Here is a 26,992-nt window from a genome sequence, read left to right on the forward strand (position 1 = left end):
GAGAGAGAGAGAGAGAGAGAGATGTGGTGGTGGAGTGTGCTGCTGGGTTGGGTGAGCCGGAGCGGGGAAGCACACGCGCTAAAGGCCCGTACCTGGAGAGGTCAAGGTCACACCGCCGAGCCGGTGGTTGGAACGGCCACTGCTCACGCTGCCCTGCCAGTTCCTAGACCGGCCGATGCTCGTGCTGCCCCGCCGGTGGCTGGACCGCGCACTGGATCGGCCTCGGCTCGCAGGGGCGGCTAGGGTTTGAGTGGAGGGCAGGGTGGCTAGGGATCGAGGGGAGGGAGGGGATTTCGGGAAAATGTTTAGATGGGGGCAGTGGTATGGTGCGGTGCGTCTGAATTATTTGCCGAAAATACCGTCGTATCGTGCGGTATGGGCGTGTGGATGTGTTCTATTGTTACAAAAATACCCTCATATGTGGAGGGGGAAAGTTTTCGAGTAGCGGGAAACATTGTCGATGTGGCGGGAGGAGATTTGGAGCTAAAAATCTGACCTCTAATCATGTCATTTTTATGATAATTTGACCTCTAATCGAGTTAATTCACATATTATTGGTTCATTGTTAAATCACAATTTGTAAAGCCGATTTTCTTTGCACAAAAGAGGCATTTTCATGTTTTGAGTGCCAAAAATGGAATCTTTTTGTGAAAAAACTACCAAACTTGGCATAAGAAATTCAAAAAATCAAAAAAAAATTGGTAGTTTCAGTATAATTTCGTTTTTTCCTTTTGTTTCTCTTAGTTTTTACCGTCTTATTGGGGTTTATTCATTTTCTTTGTGCAAAAGTACCATTTTCAACTTTTTGAGTGCCCAGAATGAGTTATTTTGTGAAGGACTTGGCAAATCTTTGTTGCAAAATGGCAGCACATCGTTTAAAAAAAATTAGACCATATTTTATGTATAAGTGACCAAATGTTTGCGTGTAAAAAGATTTTGTCCACCTCTCATGAAAAAGCCAAAATTTTCCGATCCAGCTGGAAGCGGGTCAAGTTTATACTGCAGCTGCCTCATAGTCTGCTCTTTATTTTTTCCAAAAATAATTTCTAGGTACATAAGTATCTATTTAATCACAAAAACAATAAAAGTTTTTCAAGATTCAACCACTAGCTAGGAACGGTCATGCCCGCCGTTTTGACCGCACTTTGAAATGGGCATGAAAAATTCAAAAAAAATTGAAAAAAATTAAAAAACCTTTGCATTGTGTCATTATATGTGACCATGTTACCAGGAAAAATAATAAACTTGTAATACGACAATTCTTTTAAAAAAGTGTTCTCAGAAATGAGCTATCATGTGTAAAGAATCATGGCTTTCAAGCCAAATGATCAATCTTATGGTCACATTCATGGCATAGTTTGTTCAAATGATCTCATATCATGCACAAGGGTGCATCTCGGAATAGCAAACAATGTTGGGTAAGTGAGTTTTCATTTTCTCTGGACGAAAAATCAATTTTCCATTTTCCGAGTGCCCAAAATGAGGTTCTTTTGTGAAGGACCTACCATATATTAGTTGAAAAATTGGACCAAATCAATTTTCTAAAATACTAGGCCATATTGAATGCACAATTCACCAAATGGTTGGGTGTCAAAAGTTTTGATCCCCCTCTGGTGAAAAAGACAAACTTCCGCCGATTTAGTAGGAAACTGGTCAAATTTAACTTCAAATGCCTCATTGTTTGCTCTATATTTTTTCCAAAAATGATTTCTCGGTACATAAGTATCTATTTAATCACAGAAATAGCAAAACTTTTCCAAGATCAAACCAATAGCTAGGAACGGCCATGCCCGCCGTTTGACCACATTTCTAAATGGGCATGAAAAATTTAAAAAATTGAAAAATTAGAAAACCTTGATATTGTGTCATTATATGTGACCAAGTTACCAGGAAAAATAATAAGCTTGTAATACGACAATTCTTTTAAAAAAGTGTTAGCAAAATGAGCTATCATGTGTGAAGAATCATGGCTTTCAAGCCAAATGATCAATCTTATGCCCGCCGTTTTAACCGCGTTCTGAAACGGTCATAAGAAATTAAAAAACTCAAAAAAGTTTGAAACATTTGCATTGTGTCATTATGTGTGACCTAGTTTGTAGGAAAAATAACAACTACAGGTGCTTGTTACCTTGCTTATTGACTTTTTCAAAAAATCATTTTCAGACACAAAAGTAGCTATTTCATTGGAGATGCACCAAGACCTTTTCAAGATTCAACCTCTAGCTAGGTACAATAATTAATACACGGTCAACATTTTGTATATACGCATTGAACATTCTTGTGAAATGTTTGATTAGCATTTTTAGTACAAGATTAGAATTTATTTAATACATGGGCAACATTTTTTCTATACACATTTTATATATTTTTCAAATAAGTTTTTCCCTCAAATACAAGATTACCATTTTTTAATACATGGCCAATATTTTTTCTATACACATTTATTATTTCGAAATGTTTGATTAATATTTTTAAAGCTAAATATTAACATTTTTTGAAAAGGTAAACATTTTTCTATACACATTCTAAACATTTTCCAAGTGGTTTAATATTTTTTTCAAATACAAGATTGTCAGTTTTTGAATACATGGTCCCTTTTTTTCTATTCACATTTTGAATTTTTGTATAAGAATTGTTCCAAATGGTCTATATTGACTAAGAAAATTTTTAAAAATTTATTTCGGTCAATTTGGAGGTCATATATAATTTGTTAGTATTAAAAATGAAGAGAAAATCCATAACCAGCTCAACCTAGCGCTCTCAGCGCGTAAGCTCTCTCGCTTTGCAGGTCATCGACCCATTCCCGTCCACACACCGGCCCAATGATGTAGTAGTGTTTAAAGGGCATGGTGGATCATTTAAGCATGCATGATATTCGTGGCATAGTGGTTTGGTCCTTCAGGCAAGAGGAGGAGGTTGTGGGTTTTTACTTTTTTTTTACATAACTAGCTGCTGAAAGTGTGTCCCGTCTGTCTGCAAGGCGGGTCAGTGGTAGGCCTGAGACGTGTATAAGTAAAATCTCGTATCGCCAACTAGCAAAATTGCACTTCTAGCACAATGGTAAGCCATGTCTCACTGCACCGCGAGGTCGTGGGTTCGAACCCGTGCAATGCCTCTGTTTTTTGTTTCCTGGGAATATTTCGGCTGCCTTCCCTAGGTTTACTCTTTTGACCCCACGCACTAGGTTGATAGGGTGGGTCCTACATGTCATTGGAAACCTGTGAGTGGTGCGGGTCCCAGTTGATGGGCATGCCCCACATGTCAATGGGAGCCTGTGGGTGGTGTTGGCCCCACCCGTAAGGTCAACGGGTCCCACCTGTCAATAGGAAAAAATTAAATGCTAAATAGTGACGTGTAAGTCAGAATGACACCTAACCATGCCATGTAGGTTAGATTGTTGAGGTGTCTGCCAAGTCATGCCAAATCAAATTATTATAGAAACTACGACTAACTAAATTGGTCATGGTTGCTAAGAAATAACATTGTGAATCATGTCCCAAAATTTATGACCATTTCGTGGAAGGCAATCATGACCTTTCTAAACAAGATGGTTGTTATGGTCAGGGTTTGGACCCTCATAAGCAGGTTACGACCAATTGGTTCGAAAAGGTCGTGGATTTACGACCAATTCACTCACGGTCCCTAAAAGAAGGTCACAAATTGACATATTTCTTGTAGTGTAGACAGTAACATTACCATCAGCGTCAATCTTCTTCTTGAAGATCCATTTATTCTCTATGGGTCGCTGATCATCGGGCAGATCCACCAAAGTCCACACTTTGTTCTAATACATGGATCCTATCTCAGATTTCTTGGCCTCAAGCCAGTTATTGGAATCTGGGCTCATCATAGCTTCTTCATAGTTCGTAGGTTTGTCATGATCAAGTAACATGAGTTCTAGAACAGGATTACCGCACCACTCTAGTGCGGATCGTGCTCTACCAAACCTACGAGGTTCTGTAGCAACTTGATCTATAGTTTCATGATCTTTATAATTAGCTTCCTCTCCAGTCGGTGTAGGCATCACGGCAATAAATTTCTCATATGAGCTACTTTCCAAATTGAGAGCAGGTACAATTACCTCATCAAGTTCTACTTTCCCCCCACTCACTTCTTTGAGAGAAACTCCTTCTCTAGAAAGGTTCCATTCTTAGCAACATAAATCTTGCCTTCGGACTTGTGGCAGAATGTGTACCCAATTTTTTCCTTAGGGTATCCTATGAAGACACATTTCTTCGATTTGGGTTCGAGCTTATCGGGCTGAATCCTTTTGACGTAAGCATCGCATCCCCAAACTTTAAGAAACGACAGGTTACGTTTGTTGCCAAACCATAGTTCATATGGTGTCGTCTCAACGGATTTTGATGGTGCCATTTATAAAGTGAATGCAGCTGTCTCTAATGCATAACCCCAAAACGATAGTGGTAAATTGGTAAGAGACATCATATATAGCACCATATCTAATAAAGTGCGGTTACGATGTTTGGACACACCATTACGATGTGGTGTCCAAGGTGGCGTGAGCTGTGAAACTATTCCACATTGTTTTAAATGAAGGCCAAACTCGTAACTCAAATATTCTCCTCCACGATCAGATCATAGAAACTTTACTTTCTTGTTACGATGATTCTCCATTTCACTCTAAAATTCTTTGAACTTTTCAAATGTTTCAGACTCGTGTTTCATTAAGTAGATATACCCATCTCTGCTCAAATCATCTATGAAGGTCAGAAAATAACGATACCTGCCATGGGCATCAACACTCATTGGACCGCATACATCATATGTATTATTTCCAATAAGTCACTAGCTCGTTCCACTATTCCGGAGAATGGAGTTTTAGTCATCTTGCCCATAAGGCAGGGTTCACAAATATCAAATGATTCATAATCAAGTGATTCCAAAAGTCTATCTTTATGGAGTTTCTTCATGCGCTTTACACCGATATGACCCAAACGATAGTGCTACAAATAAGTTGCACTATCATTATCAACTTTGCATCTTTTGGAATCAATATTATGAATATGTGCATCATCACGATCAAGATTCAGCAGAAATAGACCACTCTTCAAGTGTGTGATACGTCTCCAACGTATCTATAATTTTTTATTCTTCCATGCTATTATATTACCCCTTTTGGATAATTATGGGCTTTATTTTACACATTTATATCATTTTTGGGACTAACCTACTAAGCGGAGGCCCAACCCGTATTGCTGTTTTTTTTGCCTATTTCAGTATTTCAGAGAAAAGGAATATCAAATGGAGTCCAAACGGAATGAAACCTTCGGGAGCGTGATTTTTGGAACGAACGTGATCCGGAGAACTTGGAGTGCAAGTCAAGCAAGAAACGAGGCGGCCAGGAGATAGGAGGGCGCGTCCACCCCTCCTGGGCGCGCCCCTGTCTCCTGGGCCCCTCGAGCGGCCACCGACGTACTTCTTCCTCCTATATATACCTACGTACCCTGAAAACATCTAGGGAGCAACCGAAACACAATGTCCACCGCCGTAACCTTCTGTATCCGCGAGATCCCATCTTGGAGCCTTTGCCGGCGCTCCGCCGGAGGGGGAATCGACCATGGAGGGCTTCTACTTCAACACCATAGCCCCTCCGATGAGTTGTGAGTAGTTTACCACAGACCTTCGGGTCCATAGTTATTAGCTAGATGGCTTCTTCTCTCTTTTTGGATCTCAATACAATTTTCTCCCCCTCTCTTGTGGAGATCTATTTGATGTAAACTCTTTTTGCGGTATGTTTGTCGAGATCCGATGAATTGTTGGTTTATGATCAAGTTTTTCTATGAGAAATATTTGAATCTCCTGTGAATTCTTTTATGTATGATTGAGTTATGTTTGCAAGTCTCTTCGAATTATCAGTTTGGTTTGGCCTACTAGATTGGTCTTTATTGCCATGGGAGAAGTGCTTAGCTTTGGGTTCAATCTTGCGGTGTCCTTACCCAGTGACAAAAAGGGTTGCAAGGCACATATTGTATTGTTGCCATCGAGGATAAAAAGATGGGGTTTATATCATATTGCATGAGTTTATCCCTCTACATCATGTCATCTTTCTTAATGCATTACTCTGTTCTTATGAACTTAATACTCTAGATGCATGCTGGATAGCGGTCGATGTGTGGAGTAATAGTAGTAGATGCAGGCATGAGTTGGTCTACTTGTCACGGACGTGATGCCTATATACATGATCATGCCTAGATAATCTCATAATTATTCGCTTTTCTATAATTGCTTGACAATAATTTCTTCACCCACCATAATATTTATGCTATCTTGAGAGAAGCCTCTAGTGAAACCTATGGCCCCCGGGTCTATATTTTGTCATATTAGCTTTTGAATCTACTTTTATTTGCATCTTTACTTTTTGCATCTAAATTATAAAATACCAAAAATATATTTATCTTATCATACTATCTCTATCAGATCTCACTTTTGCAAGTGCCTGTGAAGGGATTGACAACCCCTTTATTGCGTTGGTTGCTAGTTATTTGTTTTTTGTGTAGGTGCGTGGGACTTTTGAGGAGCCTCCTACTGGATTGATACCTTGGTTCTCAAAAATTGAGGGAAATACTTACGCTACTATTGCTGCATCACCCTTTCCTCTTCAAGGAAAACCAACGCAACCTCAAGACGTAGCAAGAAGGATTTCTGACGCTGTTGCCGGGGAGGTCTTCACTCAAGTCAAGACATACCAAGTACCCATCACAAACTCATCTCCCTCGCATTTACATTATTTGTCATTTGCCTCTCGTTTTCCTCTCCCCCACTTCACCCTTGCTGTTTTATTTGCCCTCTCTTTCCCAATCTCCTCCTCTCTTTTCCTTTTGCTTTTCTGTTGCCATGGCTGAATAAAAAAGAACTAAGGGTCCTCTCCCAGGTTCTAGTACCTTGGATAACCCTTCTATCCTCTCTAAGTTCATAAATAATGATGCTATGGAAAGACCCACCGGGGTAACCAATGAGAGCTTAAATAATTTTGATGAAGATGACTCTGGAATTTTTCGTTATTTGCTTCATGAGTCTTTAAAAGATGCTTGGGATAGGTTATTATGGATTCGGGCCAGCTATGTGCCACAATATCAAATTGAAGTTTACTTAAAAAGTTTCTACGTTGGCTTGCCCGCTTCTTTCAAACAAGTTCTAAATTCTATTTTGAAGAAGGTTTTCTTGAAGGGGATGCTATAGATACCTATGAAAAAATGAAAACCATATTTGGGCACCCCATGAATGATAAGGTTGAATCAACTACTCTCTTGTGCTTTTATCAAAATGAAATTATCAAAGAGATGAAGTCTAGCTTAGATGCAAATTTCCGTAATGTGCTTAATCTTACTTCATCCATTAATGGAAATGTCCTTAACCTAAATAGAAGAATGAATGCTAGAAAGGATATCCTCTTTTTCCTTTCCAAGTGCCAAACATGGCACTACTTAGATCTATCTTCGCTTTTATGCCTAGTTAGGGGCGTTAAACGATAGCGCTAGTTGGGAGGCAACCCAATTTTCTTTGTGTTTTTTGTTTTTGTTCCTGTTTAGTAATAAATTTTGCATCTACTTTCCGTTTAGATGTGTTTTCATGTTTTAATCAGTGTTTGTGCCAAGTAGAACCTATAGGATAACCTATGATGATAGTTGATTTGATTCTGCTGAAAAACAGAAACTTTGCGCTCATGAGAAAAAATTCTATAAATCACAGAAACGTGATTTTGCATTGATTATTTTTGCTGATGATTAATAAAAAAAAGTTCCAGGACTTGCTATTTTGGTAGTAGTTTTAGAGTTCCAGAAGGTTGCGTTAGTTACAGATTGCTACAGACTGTTCTGTTTTTGACAGATTCTGTTTTTCGTGTGTTGTTTGCTTATTTTGATGCATCTATGGCTAGTATTAAGTGGTATGAACCATAGAGAACTTGGAATACAGTAGGTTTAACACCAAAATAAATAAAGAATGAGTTCATTACAGTAACTTATGTGGTGGTTTTGTTTTCTTTCACTAACGGAGCTTATAAGATTTTCTGTTGAGTTTTGTGTTGTGAAGTTTTCAAGTTTTGGGTAAAGCTTTGATGGACTATGGAATAAGGAGTGGCAAAATCCTAAGCTTGGGGATGCCCAAGGCACCCCAAGATATTCAAGAATAGCCAAAAGCCTAAGCTTGGGGATGCCCCGGGAAGGCATCCCCTCTTTCGTTGAAGTTAGCAAGTCCCGTAGCATGCACGTATGGTTAAAGTTGTGTAAAAAATTTAAACATGAAGTGTACCTGGTTTGTGCATCCTTATGAGTGGCGATCGGGGACGAGCGATGGTCTTTTCCTACCAATCTATCCCCCTAGGAGCATGCGCGTAGTACTTAATTTTTTGTTGACTTCTAAATTTTTGCAATAAGTATATGAGTTCTTTTGACTAATGTTGAGTCCATGGATTATACGCACTTTTACCTTTCCCCTTTGCTAGCCTCTTTGGTATCGTGCATTGCCCTTTCTCACCTTGAGAGTTGGTGCAAACTTCGCCGGTGCATCCAAACCCCGTGATATGATACGCTCTATCACACATAAACCTCCTTGTATCTTCCTCAAAACAGCCACAATACCTACCCATTATGGCATTTCCATAGCCATTCCGAGATATATTGCCATGCAACTTTCCACCGTTCCGTTCATCATTATCATGACATACTTTACGTTTGTCATATTGCCATTGCATGATCATGTAGTTGACATCGTATTTGTGGCAAAGCCACTGTGCATAATTGTTCATACATGTCACTCTTGATTCATTGCACCATCCCGGTACACCGCCGGAGGCATTCATATAGAGTCATATCTTGTTCTAGTTTCGAGTTGTAATTCATATGTTGTAATCAATGAAAGTGTGATGATCATCATTATTAGAACATTGCCCAAAAAAAAGAAAGGCCAAAAGAAAAAAAAGGAGAAAAAAGAAAAAGAAAAAAAGGAAAAAAAGGGAAAAAAATAAAAAGGGGCAATGTTACTATCTCTTTTTCCACACTTGTGCTTCAAAGTAGCACCATGTTCTTCATGTAGTGAGTCTCATATCTTGTGCTTCAAAGTAGCACCATGTTTTCATATAGTGAGTCTCATATGTTATCACTTTCATATGCTAGTGGGAATTTTTCATTATTGAACTTGGCTTGTATATTCCTACGATGGGCTTCCTCAAAATGCCCTAGGTCTTCGTGAGCAAGCAAGTTGGATGCACACCCACTAGTTTTCTTTCGTTGAGCATTCATTTATAGCTCTAGTGCATCCGTTGCATGGAAATCCCTACTCCTCATGTTGATATCAATTGATGGGCATCTCCATAGCCCGTTGATTATCCTCGTCAATGTGAGCCATTATCCTTTTTTGTCTTCTCCACACAATCCCCATCATCATATTCTATTCCACCCATAGTGCTATATCCATGGCTCACGCTCATGTATCGTGTGAAGTTTGAAAAAGTTTGAGATTATTTAAGTACGATACAATTGCTTGGCTTGTCATCGGGGGTGTAGAATTTGGGAACATCTTTGTGTGACAAAAATGAACCATAGCCATGTTATTTTGAGAAGACATGATTGCTTTGATTAGTATGCTTGAAGTGTTACTATTTCTTTTATCAATATGAACTTTTATTTTGAATCATTTGTATCTGAACATTCATGCCACAATAAAGAAAATTACATTGAGAATTATGCTAGGTAGCATTCCACAGCAAAAATTCTATTTTTATCATTTACCTACTCGAGGACGAGCAGGAATTAAGCTTGGGGATGCTTGATACGTCTCCAACGTATCCATAATTTTTTATTCTTCCATGCTATTATATTACCCCTTTTGGATGTTTATGGGCTTTATTTTACACATTTATATCATTTTTGGGACTAACCTACTAACCGGAGGCCCAACCCGTATTGCTGTTTTTTTGCCTTTTCAGTATTTCGAAGAAAAGGAATATCAAACGGAGTCCAAATGGAATGAATCCTTCGGGAGTGTGATTTTTGGAACAAACGAGATCTAGAGAACTTGGAGTGCAAGTCAAGCAACAAACGAGGCGGCCAGGAGATAGGAGGGCACGCCCACCCCTCCTGGGCGCGCCCATGTCTCCTGGGCCCCTCGAGCGACCACCAACGTACTTCTTCCTCCTATATATACCTACATACCCCGAAAACATCCAGGGAGCAACCAAAACACAATTTCCACCGCCGTAACCTTTGGTATCCACGAGATCCCATCTTGGAGCCTTCGTCGGCGCTCCGCTGGAGGGGGAATCGACCATGGAGGGCTTCTATTTCAACACCATAGCCCCTCCGATAATTTGGGAGTAGTTTACCACAAACCTTCGGGTCCATAGTTATTAGCTAGATGGCTTCTTCTCTCTTTTTAGATCTCAATACAATGTCCCCCCTCCCTTGTGGAGATCTATTCGATGTAAACTCTTTTTCCGGTGTGTTTGTCGAGATCCGATGAATTGTGGGTTTATGATCAAGTTTATCTATGAGAAATATTTGAATCTCCTCTGAATTCTTTTATGTATGATTGAGTTATCTTTGCAAGTCTCTTCGAATTATCAGTTTGGTTTGGCCTACTAGATTGATCTTTCTTGCCATGGGAGAAGTGCTTAGCTTTGGGTTCAATCTTGCGGTGTCCTTACCCAGTGACAGAAAGGGTTGCAAGGCACGTATTGTATTGTTTCCATCGTGGATAAAAAGATGGGGTTTATATCATATTGCATGAGTTTATCCCTCTACATCATGTCATATTTCTTAATGCGTTACTCTATTCTTATGAACTTAATACTCTAGATGCATGCTGGATAGCAGTCGATGTGTGGAGTAATAGTAGTAGATGCAGGTAGGAGTCGGTCTACTTGTCACGGACGTGATGCCTATATACATGATCATGCCTAGATAATCTCATAATTATTCACTTTTCTATCAATTGCTCGACAGTAATTTGTTCACCCACCGTAATACTTATGCTAGCTTGAGAGAAGCCTCTAGTGAAACCTATGGCCCCTGGGTCTATGTTTTATCATATTAGCTTTTCAATCTACTTTTATTTGCACCTTTACTTTTTGCATCTATATTATAAAATACCAAAAATATATTTATCTTATCATACTATCTCTATCAGATCTCACTTTCGCAAGTGGCCGTGAAGGAATTGACAACCCCTTTATTGCGTTGGTTGCGAGTTCTTTATTAGTTTGTGGAGGTGCGTGGGTGTAACGCCCCGAGACCGACGATCCAGAAGACTTCCAGCTACTCCGTGTTTCGCCGTGTGATTTATTTTTGCTTGTTGCATTGCATCATGTCATCATGCCATTTAATTTTTATAACTCTTCTAAATAAATTGTATGGATTTTTCAATCCATTTAAATCGAGGGATTTCACTTGTGATTTCTCTTTCTAACATATTAAAGCCTCTCAATATTATTAGGGAGCTATATTAAAATGTTCCATTATTTGAAATTGATCATAACACACTTGCAAATAATTCCCCATGCCGTTGTTATCTCATTTCTTGACCTCAAACCTTGCCCATAAATTATTTCGTCATTTTCCGGAGCTCCACCAAAAATCCGAACATTTTTGGACCTTCCTTTTATCAAGTCTTAGTTCAAACCCATTTGAATTAAATTCAAATGAGTTTGAATTTAAATCTTTCAATCATGCCTCTTTCTATTTTTCTTGGAACGAGCATATTTTTGCGAGTCCGTGAAAATTAACCGCATGCCCAAATTCTTCCTCTAAACCTTTTCTTCTCTCTTTTGCTTTCTTCCAGTTCTCTGTTAATAAAAGAGAAGAGAGAGACAGCCTAGGCCAGCCCACCTCTTTAGCCCACCAGCCGCATCGGCCCATTTGCCACTCAAGGCCCAGCCGCAACGCTGCTCTGTTAACCCTAGCCCGCAGCGCCCGATCCCCATCTTCCCCCTTGCAGCCTATCTTCCTCCCCTCGCTCCCTCTGAGCGCCGCCACGCGCAGCCCTCGATCCCCTCGCGCCCTCGCCCCGTCCCTACACCGCATCGACAGGGAGAGCCCAGCGCTCTCTCCCCTCGTTCCCACACAGCGCCGCAACCCCAGGAGCCCGATCCCCATCTCTCCCTCTCCTCGCGCCCAACCCCCATCTCCCTCCGCGCGCAGCCCTCGACCCCCCTCCTCTCCTCGCGTCGCCTCCTCCTCCCGTCGCCCTGCCTCGACGCTCGCACCTCCGCCGGCCTCGGCCTCCCGCGGCTGCCGCTGCTGGCCCCGCTGCCGAGCTCTCCACCTCGCGCCTCCACCTCCACGCCGGACCTCCCTCCGTCGTCGAGCAGCCCAGCAGAGGAGCCCCACGCCATCCTTCCCCCCTGCACCAAGTCCGGCCGCCGTGCCGCCATGCTTTGTGTCGCCCCTCGCCTCGTCGGCTTTGACTCCGACCAGATGCGCCCGAGGAGCTCCCCGAGCGAGCTCGCCCGCGGCCCCTGCGTTCGTCGCCGCCGTCGCGCCCCCTTCCATCAGTGCCGCGGCCTCGCCCTTTCTCCTCCTGCATCGTGCGCCCCGCAAGCCACTAGGAGGCGTGCTCCTCGTGAGGCACAGGAGCTTCTTCAGTCTCGCCGGTTGCCTCCCCGCCACCTTCGCGCCCGGATCCATCCAGAATGAGCCGGCCTGCCGCCACCATCGCGCCTTCCGACGTCGTCCAGACCTTGCTACCCCTTTTGTTGTTGCTAATGTCCTCGTTCGAGGGACCCCAAGACCGCCAAGTCCCTGCTTCGCGCCCCTGTTGCGGTTAACGCCAAGGCCAACAGTCACCGAGCGTGGATTCGCCATGTACAACTACGGACACCCGTGGATTTCACCAAGTACCTCTACGGACGACCGAGACCCTGGTTTCGACAGGTTCCTCAGGGCGACCCTGAACATCTACCGTATATGTACGACTTCGAACCGTGTACCACTACCGTCGACCCTCGAAGACCCTGTGGACCCCGAACATCCATGGGACATGAACAACTACTTCCACTACCGTCGCCGTGAACGACTACTTCCACGACGTCCGAGAACAACTACTTCCACTACCGCCGCCGCGAGAACGACTACTTCCACGACGTCCCGTGAACGGCTACTTCCTCTACACCGCTCCGAACTCGTTCCGCCCGGAAACGCTTGCTTCAAAAGTATAACCAGAGACGACCGCGATGAGATGCCCTTGCATGTATGAGATGTACGATATGTTTGCACGGTGTCAGTCTTGTCACTCGTTTCCATGCCGCCGTCCCGTGGGAACCCGGAAACCGGGATCACCCCATCATCTTGCATGACTCGCTCACGCTCACTTCCTTTTGCACCGGTACCTCCATGAGCTATCGGAACCGATATGTTGCCGTGGCACCATTTCCGTTTCACCGCCGTGGCACCTTTTCCCTTCCGCCATGGCGACAAATGCCTCGTATCATGCTCATGTTAACGTTTTCATAAAAATTGCATAAACTTGTATATGTCATCCGCATCATGATAACAACAATTAAAATGCTTAAAATTGTGTTTGCATTAAACTACTAAATGACATATGGGGATTTCCGGAATTGTTGTTTGTTGTTTCCGGCCTCATTTAAACTTGCGTAAATAGTTAGTTTAATTATGCTCCACCCCTTGCCATGTTTAATAACATTTAATATTGTTTGGTAACTTAAACAAGAGAGAACTAAATAATTGATGTGGTGTTCCGTCAATATGCAACTCGTTGCATATTGAGCTCCACTTAAAATTGTAGTGTTGTTTGCTTTACCTTGCCATGCCATGCCTCATTAAACCAGACATGCATTATATTTGGTTGTGCATCATGCCATGATTATGCTTGTGTGTTTACCATATTGTTTGCTTCTTTCCGGTTTGCTTCTATCGTTAGCTTCGGTTTCGTTCCGGAGTTGTGAGGATTCGTTCGACTATGTTCGTTTGTCTTCTTCATGGACTCGTTCTTCTTCCTATCGGGATTTCAGGCAAGATGACCATTACCCTTGATATCACTTCTATCTTTGCTTGCTAGCTGCTCCGTTCTATCGCTATGCTGCGTTACCTATCACTTGTTTATCATGCCTCCCAAATTGCCATGTCAGCCTCTAACCTTTTTCACCCTTCCTAGCAAACCATTGTTTGGCTATGTTACCGCTTTTGCTCAGCCCATCTTATAGCGTTGCTAGTTGCAGGTGAAGTTGAAGATTGCTCCATGATGGACAGGATTATGTTGGGATATCACAATATCTCTTATATTACTAATGCAGCTATATACTTGGTAAAGGGTGGAAGACTCGGCCTTATGCCTGGTGTTTTGTTCCACTCTTGCCGCCCTAGTTTCCGTCATACCGGTGTTATGTTCCCGGATTTTGCGTTCCTTACGCGGTTGGGTGATTTATGGGACCCCCTTGACAGTTCGCTTTGAAGAAAACTCCTCCAGCAAGGCCCAACCTTGGTTTTACCATTTGCCACCTAAGCCTTTTTCCCTTGGGTTCTGCAGACTCAAGGGTCATCTTTATTTTAACCCCCCCGGTCCAGTGCTCCTTCGAGTGATGGTCCGAAATGAGCAGCCTGCGGGGCCACCTCGGGGCAACTTGAGGGCTGGTTTTACTCGTAGCTTGACTTATCCGGTGTGCCCTGAGAACGAGGTACGTGCGACTCCTATCGGGATTTGTCGGTGCATCGGGCGGCTTTGCTGGTCTTGTTTTACCATTGTCGAAATGTCTTGCGAACCGGGATTCCGAGGCTGATCGGGTCTTCCCGGGAGAAGGTATATCCTTCATTGACCGTGAGAGCTTGTGATGGGCTAAGTTGGGACACCCCTGCAGGGTATAATCTTTCGAAAGCCGTGCCTGCGGTTATAGGTAGATGGTAATTTGTTAATGTCCGGTTGTAGATAACTTGACACCAGATCCAAATTAAAACGCATCAACAGCGTGTGTAGCCGTGATGGTCTCTTTTCGGCGGAGTCCGGGAAGTGAACACGGTTTTGGGTTATGTTTGACGTAAGTACGGGTTCAGGATCACTTCTTGATCATTGCTAGCTTCACGACCATTCCGATTGCTCTCTTCTCGCTCTTATTTGCGTATGTTAGCCACCATATATGCTTAGTCGCTGCTGCAACTCCACCTCATTACCACTTCCTACCAATAAGCTTAAATAGTCTTGATCTCGCGGGTTTTGAGATTGCTGAGTCCTCGTGACTCACCAGATACTACCAACAGTTGCAGGTGCCGATGATACCAGTGCAGATGATGCAACCGAGCTCAGATGGGAGCTCAAAGAAGATATTAGTTGTTGCTATGTTTCATTTCATGTTGATCAGTAGTGGAGCCCAGTTGGGACGATCGGGGATCTAGCAGTTGGGTTATCTTCTTTTCTTTTGGCTTCGTCCGTAGTCGGACTATGTGTGTACTCTGAATGATGTATGATTTATTATATGTTCTTTGTGTGAAGTGGCGATTGTAAGCCAACTCTTTATCCCATTCTTGTTCATTACATGGGATTGTGTGAAGATGACCCTTCTTGCGACAAAACCACAATGCGGTTATGCCTCTAACTCGTGCTTCGACACGTGGGAGATATAGCCGCATCGTGGGCGTTACAGTGGGACTTTTGAGGAGCCTCCTACCGGATTGCTACCTTGGTTCTCAAAAACGGAGGGAAATACTTATGCTACTATTGCTGCATCACCCTTTCCTCTTCAAGGAAAACCAAAGCAAGCTCAAGACGTAGCAGGGTGCATGACCATAAAAGATACTACTCATATAAATAGAACAACCATTATTTTCTGATTTAAATGAATAACCGTCTCGCACTAAACAAGATCCAGATATAATTTTCATGCCTAACGCTGGCACCAAATAACAATTATTCAGGTCCCACTTGATGGGCATGCCCCACATGTCAATGGGAGCCTGTGGTGGTGTTGGCCCCACCAGTAAGGTCGACGGGTCCCACCTGTTAATATGGAAAAAATTAAATGCTAAATAGTGACATGTAAGTCAGCATGACACCTAACCATGCCATGTAGGCTAGATTGTTGAGGTGTCTGCCAAGTCATGCCAAATCAAATTATTGTAGAAACTTCGACTAACTAAATTGGTCATGATCGATAAGAAATAACAATGTAAATCATGTCCGCAAATTACGACCATTTCGTAGAAGGCAATCACAACATTTCTAAACAAAATGGTCGTTATGGTTTAGGGTTTGGACCCTCCTAAGCAGGTTGACCAATTGGTTCGAAAAAGGTCATAGATTTACAACCAATTCACTCAAGGTCTTTAAAAGAAGGTCACATATTGACATATTTCTTGTAGTGTAGACAGTAACATTACTATCGTGGAAACGTCACGACAGATGTCCTAGTGTAAGGACTTAGTCGTGAGGCCAACACATCTATGTGGTAGCTTGAGAGGGGTTGATCGGGACGAGAGACGCGAGGCGGATCAACACACAAGATAAGGATTTAGACAACTTCGGGCCCCGGGAAACATCATCCGGTAATAGCCCTACATGCTGTTTGTGGCTAGGTCTCATTATGCTCATGAGGGAGACGCCGTATATCTGGCTCTCCTCTAGTTGTATCTAGCCTTAACGATTATTTTCCTGCCCCCTCCTCTTGGGGTGCCCTGCCCCTCCTTATATAAGTTGAAGGGGCGGGCTACATATAGAGTCAAACTTGGATTAGGACTTAACCTATTTTGATGTCTTACCATGGGCTTCTCACCATGGGCTTCTTAACGTCTTGGACTTCTTAACATAACCCGGCTTACAGTCCGGCTTATAATCTAACTTACGATCTGGCTTAACTGTCTGGCTTAACTTTAACTATCTGCCGGCTTACCAGGCTTAACTGTTCGCCGGCTTAACCTGCTTAACTATGCGCCGGCTTACAATGCTTAACTGTTTGCCGGCTTAACCTGCTTAACTATCTACCGGCTTACAATGCTTAACTGTCCGCCCGCTTAACCTGCTTAACTGTCTGTCAGCTTAACCTGCTTAACTGTCCACTGGCTTATAGTCTGCCAGGTCACCAATGAAACACCAAGTCCCAGCCGGGTCATATCTCCGGTCGGGTCACGCCGCGGGGTATATCCCTGACATTAGCCCCCAAGTTTAATTTGGATTTATCCATGTTAAACTGATCCTGTAAAACAAACACAAGAATCATTTTGACTGATTATGCTCTGGGTTAAGAACTCTTGTAAGCCGGCACCTGATCATCCTTAACTCCTTGGTATTTCCTTCTTCTAGAAAATCCGGGTCAATAGCCAGCTTCATAATCAATTTGCTGACATTGGTTTCTCACAGAAAAAACATTGGTCATGAAATACTCATCTGATTTTCAGCCAACTTAAACATGTAGAACTTGCCAGTTTATCATTGCCAAAATATCTGGTTTGTAAATATTGATAGCACCGGGTCATAATTGTTGCTAACATCAAACTTGAAAATGTACCTCCCTTATATGCATATCACTTGTAGCCTCCAAGTGCCGGGTTGTCAGGCTTGCAGCAACCTGGGACTTGTAATTGCCTTATGCTCATAAAAACTTCAACCAGTGTAGCCGCCAAGGGCCAGGTTGTCGTGGAATTGTCATGGCAGATGTCCTTAGTGTGAGGACTTGGTCGTGAGGCCAACGCATCTATGTGGTAGCTTGAGAGGGGTTGGGTGGGATGAGAGACGCGAGGTTTTACATAGGTTCGGCCCCTGACGATGGAGGTAAAAGCCTACATCCTGCTTCATTGATATTGATGATGATGATCACGATTATAGGGGTGCACTCCTTCGAGAGCTCTTGACTTGTCTATCTATCTAGACTTGTAAAACTTGTGAAAACTTGTCCCTCTTGGGGTGTCCCGCCCCTCCTTATATAAGTTGAAGGGGCGGCTTACATGACTAGTCCTATTAGGATTAGGATTACTCTTTTACAAGTGGAGTCCTAGTCTTGCTTCCTTTGTAAGGGAATATTCCTTATGCTTTCATCTTAAGCCGGCCCACCATAACATGAGCCGGCCTTCTGGGCCTTGAGCCTTCTGGGCGTCCGGGTCTTGCTACTCCTTTAACCCGCTAGCCGGGTCACATCTGAGTCACCTGGTTCGACCGAGTTTATCAGTGAGTGGAGAGATCCGGGCGGGTCACTTAGTGAGTCGCCAAGTCAAGGCGGGTCACCAGTTAGTCGCCAAGTCCGGCCGGGTCACACTTCCGGCCGGGTCATACTACGGGGTATATCCCCGACATTAGCCCCTAGTTTAATTTGGATTTATCCATGTTAAACTGATCCTGCAAAATAAACACAAGAACAAATTTGATAGGTTGTGCTCCGGCTAAAAATTCTTGTAAGCCGGCACCTGATCATCCTTAAGTCCTTGTCACTCCCTTCTTCTGGAAAATCCGGGTCAATAGGCCAGCTTCATAATCCATTTGCTAACATTGGATCTTGTAAATAAATATTATAAGAAATAATCCATTTGAGTCGGCCTTCAATGCTCCGACTTGACAAAAATATTGGTCTTGAAATATTCAATTGATATTCAGCCGACTTAAAGATGTAGATCTTGCCGATTTATGATTTCCAAAATTGCTGGGTTATAAACAAATGATGCCGGGTCATGTAATTGTTGCTGATGCCGGGTTAATCTTATGATGACACCGGGTCATAAACTTTGCAGATTTCTCCAATAATAATATAATAGCTAATTTGTTCAAAACTGAGAATTTGAAGTTATTCCTCCCTTATATGCATATCACTTGTAGCCCCCAAGTGCCGGGTTGTCATGCTTGCAGCAACCTGGGACTTGTAATTGCCTTATGCTCATAAAAACTTCAACCAATGTAGCCCCCAAGGGCTGGGTCATTATGCAATAATGAGAAGGGACTTTGTAAATATGATCATGTAGACTTGAGGAGCAACGTGTAGCCCCCAAGGGCCGTCTCAGTAAGATAATACTGAGCTGGGACTGTATATATACTTCATTGAAAATAACATCATATGATGTAAACCCCACCATGAGGCTCGAACCCACGTCCACAAGGTTAAGAGCTTTGTACTCTAGCAACTGAGCAATGAACCTTTCAATATAATGGATTAAGGCTTATGTACCTTTAATTTTTGACAGGAGCAATTGGTAGCCCCCAAGGGCCGGCTCATTACAATGTGATGAGTCGGGTATTCAATAAGGAAAGCAAAAATGACTTTGCATTAGCCCCCAAGTGCCATGGTGCATGCTGGCAGTGACATGGGACTTGCATATTTGATGTAATGTCAACTTGAGTAATGTAGCCCCCAAGTGCCGGGTCGTAAGCCTGCAACGACTCGGGACTATTCCCCCCATTGTAAAATAAATCATATCCATTGAATAAAATTATAGCCATTGCACCGAAACGACTTTGGAAACCTCAATCATAATATTGGTTATTGATAACCATAATAAAATTCAGCCATGTTGGCTATTAAAAATTTGAATAATATAACCTGGTTTGGAAACCTTAATCATTCAATATGATCATGACAATCCAGCCGAGTTTCGCTATTAAAGATTTGAATACCTTATTGGTTGACAAGTAAATCCGGAGTTTAAATATCAGTAGCTCTTGGCCGATGGCGACTTAATGCACATCCATTGTAATCCGGGATTTTTATAACCCGGCGGCTTATAGCCTTTGTGAACATCAATAATTGATACCCTGTTTGAGACACCAATTTCAATCTTTTGATGATGGGATTGAACTTACTTATTTATGTAAGTCATAGCTCTGCATATCCTATATAGAGTTCAAACAATATATACCATGGCGACTTAATGTCAAAAGCCAGGGCGGGTTATCAAACCTCAGATAAAAATAAATATCATACTTGTGATATTTATGGACATTGCCGACTTATCATGCCAGTGCAATAAGGGTGATAACCCAAAACTTAGAAGCCAATACTTCCAAGTATTTAATATCATCATATACAGGCGACTTATTGTCCAAAGCCAGGCCGGGTTAATAGAAACAACGAGAATGCTTCGAATATGAGCTGTGAGAAATAAGGCTACATGGCCTAAATCACTTTAAACCAACAGGCAAGATAGTATCAAGAAGAATCGAAAAAATCTTCAAAAAATCAAACCAAATGAGAAAAAGCAAGGCTATGCTTCGAATACGAGCAGGAAGCCGGACCATATGGGTTAATAGCTATGACTCAAATACAATCAGGAAGCCCCCGAATGGTTTTTGGCATTGCGCCGATCAAAGGGGTACAGACAGCTATTATTCGAATACGATCAAGAAGCCCCCGAGTGACCAAAGTATTTAACGGCTATGATTCGAATACGATCAATAGGTCGGACCAAGAGGGTTAACGGCTGTGATTCGAATATGATCCAGCCCCCAAGTGATCTAAGTGTTTTTACGGCTATGGTTCGAATATGACCAGGAAGCCGGACCAAAGGGGTTAACAACTATGATTCGAATACGATCAAGCCCCCAAGTGATCAAAGTGTTTACCGGTTATGATTTGAATACAATCAATAAGCCGGACCAAAAGGGGTTAATAGCTGTGATTCGAATACGACCAAGACCCCAAATGATCAAAATGTTTAACAGCTATGGTTCGAATACGACCAGGAAGTCGGACCAAAGGGGTTAATAGCTATCGTTCGAATACGATCAAGCCCCCAAATGATCATTGAAGTAGGGTACCTATGTTTGATTTGTGGTTTGCAACAGACTCTCTTTGGTCCCTTTAATTTTTCTGAGAACTCCAGCTTTGCGAGAGATAAATTCTTCTTGAGCTGAAATTTAAATCGGAATCTTCATTTTGAGCCTGAAATTTTCTGACAGCCTTTAAATTTTCATCAATATAGCAGTAGCTTTCGGGGCCGGGTTATCTTCCCTCCACTGACCTGGAGTTCTTGAATCTGCTTTAAACTGGCAATCATTTACTGAGTCATGTCATCGTAGCCCCCGAGTCTTAAGATGACTCAAAGAGTTGGCTTAAGATTCTTTATATTTGACCGTGATATAAACCGGTATGAGTCATTCAACAGCTCAGTAATATGACAATCCCTTTTGCAGTAGACCACTTGCCCTGCATTAGAGAACTTGCAAGCCAGAGTAATATCTTTTTTAAAGAAAGCAATATGTAATATAAAAATATACTAGATGGATTTCACCAGATATATTGAGCCAAAATTTATCCACCGCGGAGTTGATAATCACCAGTGTGAAGCCGAAGTCAATCACAGCCGAGTCGGCCGCGGGAACAGATAGATGAGCCGGCCACAATGTTGTAAGCCTGCAGCGGACGAGCGAGTCAATCACAGGCGCGGTCCCGGCGAGTTGATATAACCGAGTAACATGGGCGGTAGTTTGTGCACACACGTTCAACAACAAGCGGGCACGGACGCCCGTGTATGATGATGCTAACGCACACTCCATAGGCATAACATGGCACCACCTTTATAATGAATACTGTCCTGCACATAAAAATGTACATACCAAAGTAATTGTTCTTTGATTAAAAAAATATGTACTAAAAGTAGATAGAGACAATGGCACCTGATATATTTTGTCAAATGAACACGGACGTTGGTATTAGACAATGCTGGACAACATCAGACGTGATAAAGCAGTAGCACCCACATGGCATGATGTGTAATGTCATTTAATTTTTGATGTGATGGCTTGTCCCTTGTGACCATGTGAGAGCTTCTTTGGAGGTCTCGTTGGCAGCATACTCTGAGTAGATGTACCAATTAGAGATGAAAAGTCCAAAAACCTGGACTAGCTCTCAGCCTTTTGGCCTTCACGTGATGAAAGAAACAAGATGCTCATCCTCTTCACTTATGCAGCAACAGCAAGCCGCCACCGGCTCGTCGCCGTCACCGGCGGCTCGCGTGAAAAAACGGCCACAGCAGAAGCGGGCCAACAAGCGAGGCCATGGCCACGATGGCACAGGGGCTCGGCGGCTCGGAGCGGCGGCTGCGTGGCCGGCCAAGAGGGACCGTGGTGGCAGATAGACACCCAGCATGATGCACTACAAAAAAATACACTTCCGTGATGATACGTGTTTGTCACAGTAGGTCGCGTTTTTTGTCATGCATGTACATCCATGATGATTTTAAGACAGAATCAAGATAGTCATACCTGTGCTGTCGTAGAAGTGTTCCATGACATTACCAATATTATCATCACGGAAGTGTCCACTTCCATGACGATAAATCGCACGTCACAGAAGTGCTTTCGTCAAAGGTGACCGACACGTGGAATCCACCGTAACGGAACGCCGTTAAGCTATCGGGTCCGGTTTTGGATCCGATAACCTGCTAACAGCCCCGACCAATGGGTTTTTTCCATGTGTAAAATCAGCATTGGCTGGAGGAAACACGTGTCGGCTCACCGTTGGGACGGATGCCATCCACTCATTGGACCGGAGGCTCCTATGAGACGTCGACACGTGGCACGGCCCAACATAGGCACATGCCTGTGAAAAGTATGGCCCATTTGACTTGTTCAAAAGGTGGCGGGCCGGGCCACGGAAAGCCTGTTAACGGCCTGTTCGCATATAGCCCATTTGTAGCCCGCTAACCTAGGGCCCATTATGACCTATCCGAATTAGGCCGAGTAGCGTCATCTGGGCCGTCCAATATGATTCCAGCCCATTTTAAGTTCTGGCCCTTGTATGGCCCATGACGTCTTTCGGCCCATATGAGGCCCTTTGTAACTCTTGGCCCATTAACGACCCGTGGTGAAACTAGCCCGTAATGAACAGTGTGTCACTTTATACCCATTAACGGCCCATTAATCCATTGGTCCGTTTGCATCCCATGTTATCTTTCGGCCTTCTCAGGGCTCATTTATTCTTGGGCTCATTTCCAGCATTCGGTTACTTACGACCCGTTACTGCCATTTTCTGTTCGTGGGCCAAATTCAGCTCGGGTTACAGTCGGCCCGTTTGTGGCCAGTTAATACGTTGGGCTGCTTTCATAGCATCATCCAATGCGGCCTATTAACAATGACCCATTATGGTCGGCACATGAATGGATGATTCCAACTCTAGCCCGTTTACGACCATAATGCGGTCCGTTATTGGCCCATGTTTGGCCAATCGATCATAATGGCCCATATAAGGCCCATTGATGATACGGCCCGTAGAAGGCCCATTGGTTCTACGACCCGTAGAAGGCCCATTGTTTCTATGGCCCGTAGAAGGCCCATTGTTTCTACGACCCATAAGAGGCCCAATGTTGGTGTCAAAACCGGCGGATCTCGGGTAGGGGGTCTCGAACTGTGCGTCTAGGCGGATGGTAACAGGAGACAAGGGACACTATGTTTTTACCCAGGTTCGGGCCCTCTCGATGGAGGTAAAACCCTACTCCTGCTTAATTAATATTGATGATATGGGTAGTACAAGAGTAGATCTACCACGAGATCAGAGAGGCTAAACCCTAGAAGCTAGCCGATGGTATGATTGTTGTTCGTCCTACGGACTAAAACCCTCCGGTTTATATAGGCACCGAAGAGGGTTAGGGTTACACAAAATCAGTTACAATGGTAGGAGAACTACATATCCATATCGCCAAGCTTGCCTTCCACGCCAAGGAAAGTCCCATCCGGACACGGGACGAACTCTTCAATCTTGTATCTTCATAGGCCAGGAGTCCGGCCAAAGGTGATAGTTCGGCTATCCGGACACCCCCTAGTCCAGGACTCCCTCAGTAGCCCCTGAACCAGGCTTCAATGATGACGAGTCCGGCACGCATATTGTCTTCGGCATTGCAAGGCGGGTTCCTCCTCCGAATACTTCATAGAAGATTTTGAAGACAAGGATAGTGTTCGGCTCTGCAAAGTAAGTTCCACATGCCACCGTAGAGAGAATAATATTTACACAAATTCAATCTGCTGACGTATTCCGTGGCGTGACATCACACCACGGCCAAGCCTTTATTCGAATCATTTTTTACTGTCCCACCTCAGCACGTTTAGCGAGGCGGTTTCCTTGGCACGTCTTGTCAAAGCAGAGATCGTGTCCCCTTATTCAGGGATTCTCATCAATACGGGCGTGGGTAAACCAACTGCGCCATTGATTACGGTGCTTGGGAGATAAGCGAGTTTTACCAGGCTGGTGGCGACACATAGCTTCGTCCGCCCATATAAGATGATAAGGATCCACCTTTTTACCTACGCCTTCTTCATCCTTTGCTCATCCATTTCCGCGCACTCGAGCTCTAGCGCCCAAGTCCGCATGTCCCATCTCAACTTTCTCCAGCCATGTCCGGAGCGGGAGGCAAGTGGATGGCCTCCTCCGTCACAGAGGGGCACATCAAAATGCTGTGGAAGGCCAGATACTTGTCCAACGACATTGCGCATCGGCTCCCCGACAAGGGGCAACTCATCCCCACCCCAGGCCCCATGAGAGGGTGGTGTTCCTCACCCACTTCCTCCGCGGACTAGGTTTTCCACTTCACCCATTTGTCCGGGGGCTCATGCTCTACTACGGCCTGGATTTCCACGATCTGGCCCCAAATTTCATCCTCAACATCTCGGCGTTCATCGTCGTGTGCGAGGCCTTCCTCTGCATCCAGCCCCACTTTGGCTTATGGCTGAAGACCTTCAATGTCAAGACGAAGGTAGTGGGAGGCCGCCAAGCGGAGTGCGGAGGTGCCATGGTGGACAAGATGGCCAACATCCTATGGCTCGAGGGCTCCTTCATGGAGACCATAAAGGGGTGGCAATCGGGGTGGTTCTACATCACCGAGCTGCGCGACCCTAAATGGGCAGCGGCCCTCGAATTCCGATTTGGCTTCCCTACACGGCTCAGCTCCTGGAAAGAGACATGCTTGACGTGGGGTAATTCGGAAGAGCTGGCCAGACTTCAAACCCGCGTCCAAAACCTGGTGAACAAGAAACTCAAGCTTGTCAACGTAGTCCAGGTCATGCTCATCCGCCGGATCCTCCCGTGCCAACAACGGTCCTTCAGCTTGTGGGAGTTTGATCCGGCACAACTACAAACCTTGAGCAGGCTCTTCGACACTATGTACGAAGATGCCTGGAAGGTGCTGTTCAAGGGTGCCGAGGCTCCCGCATCCGCTACCGAAGATCGCGGGTTCAGCTCGCAGCGTCAAGCCAGCGAGGTAAGCTACTTTACCTTTTACGGGACTCTTGTTTTCCATAGTTTGACTCTATGCGGGATCTAAACTCCCTCTCCTTTGACAGGATTGGCAGAAGATGTCCGGGCAGGTTGACTGTCCGGCTCCCTTGCCAGAAGACCCAGCAGATGCCCGATTGACGGGGCTGCTGGTTCCAGCTCACGTGGCGCCGGAGAAGAAGGCCAAGAAGAAGGCCACGGGAACTCGAAGGAGTTCCCGGCGCCAGGTGTTGTCGGACTCACCGTCCGATGACTCCGAGGCGGACTCCTCCCGCAAAGACGAGGAGGAGGAAAAAGAGGCCTCTCCCCCAGCGGGGGAGAGAAGAAAAGGAAGGCCGCCCCAACTGGGGAGGCCAGAGGGTCCAAGAAGGGTAGGACCCTCCCTCTGGACTACTCCACCAACGCCGACAACGGTGAGGAGGAGTGGCCACCGAGGGCTAAGCCCCTGGAAAAATCGTAAGTGTCCGGATACCAGAATAACTCATGGCGTTTCATTTGTCGCACAGAATCTCCTAACGCCGAATATATCCCTGCAGCCCGCCCAAGGACGGGCTCGATGCTTCAACGAGCGGCTCCCTGGATTCGTCGGACATGAATAGCACCTCACTTCCGGCTGCCTCCTCTCCTCGCGCTGCGGTTGACGCCGAGGTGGGGTCCCAAAAGGGGCCCAGCCAGGAGGAGGTGGTCCAGGAGGCACCGCAAGGCAACCTCCCGGACTCTAGGCGCAAGGGGGATAAAACCCCAAAGGGCTCTAAGTCCGGCCGTGGGCCGGACTCCGCACCGGACCTTTAGTGGTTCCGGAGTCCGACAGGCAGCCCCTTCGTAAGAAGGGCAAGACTGCGACACCGGTGACCTCTGTCCAACCGGAGGCACCGGATAATTTGCTGGAGGCGCTTAACGGTGCCTCCATCGACGAGGAGCACCACACTGTTATGAGTGTGGTGATCCAGAAAGTTCAGTCCGCCAAAAGTGGGCTGACCGAAGCCTGTGCCAGCCTTCTGACAGGCTTTGAGGTAAGTATTTAAGATATGTAAAAATGTTACCACATAGACAGTACCCCCTGATGCTCAGTTTGGTGTTTGGAAAGAAAAGCCGAACTGAGGATCTAAAAGATGTACGCAGGAGTCTAACATAGGTATGTCAATATGGGAATGCAGGTTGCGTTGCTGACCTTGCCGCACTGACTGCGGAGGTCAATGCATTGAAGCAGAGCCTCGAGCGGTCCGAGAACGAGCTCGGCCTTGCCAAAAAGCAGCTCGAGGACAGGGAAGGTAAGTAATACCTTATGGAGCGTGACTCAAAGACTTGAGAGTCCGAGCTCGCCTCAGCCCTTGAGAGCGCCAAAGCCGCTAAAGCCGAAGCCCAAAAAGCCCTCCAGGAAATTAAGGCATTGAAGAAGATAGCGGCGGGTAAGGCATTCTCTATGCATAGCAAGCACGCGAAACTGAATTATCTGTTACTTACCCGAATCCGGAGCTCTCCAGGAGAATTCGCAGATCTGCCCCGCAGTGTGTCCGATGCTACCGCGTTCTACCAAGCCGAGTAGGGGAGTTCGATGGAGAAGGTGTTCTGGTCTCAGTATGATGAGGCCGGTCACCCGGTGCCCTTGAACGACCAGCTGAAGCAGCTGGTCGAGCTCCATAAGGTGGCCGAACAGGCCATGAAGGGCCTCATAGTTCGGCTGTGGCCTAAGGAAGCCATGCCTGGGAGCTACTTCGGGCTGGTGAGGCGGCTGGTGGACGCCTGTCCATGGATTGAAGTCGTCAAGCGCTCCGTCTGCATCGAAGGTGCCCGTAGGGCCCTTGCCCATGCTAAAGTGCACTGGGGCAAGATGGACACTGAGAAGCT

This window comes from Triticum dicoccoides, chromosome 2B, assembly GCF_002162155.2.
Source record: "Triticum dicoccoides isolate Atlit2015 ecotype Zavitan chromosome 2B, WEW_v2.0, whole genome shotgun sequence".
NCBI classification, from domain to species: Eukaryota; Viridiplantae; Streptophyta; class Magnoliopsida; order Poales; family Poaceae; genus Triticum; species Triticum dicoccoides.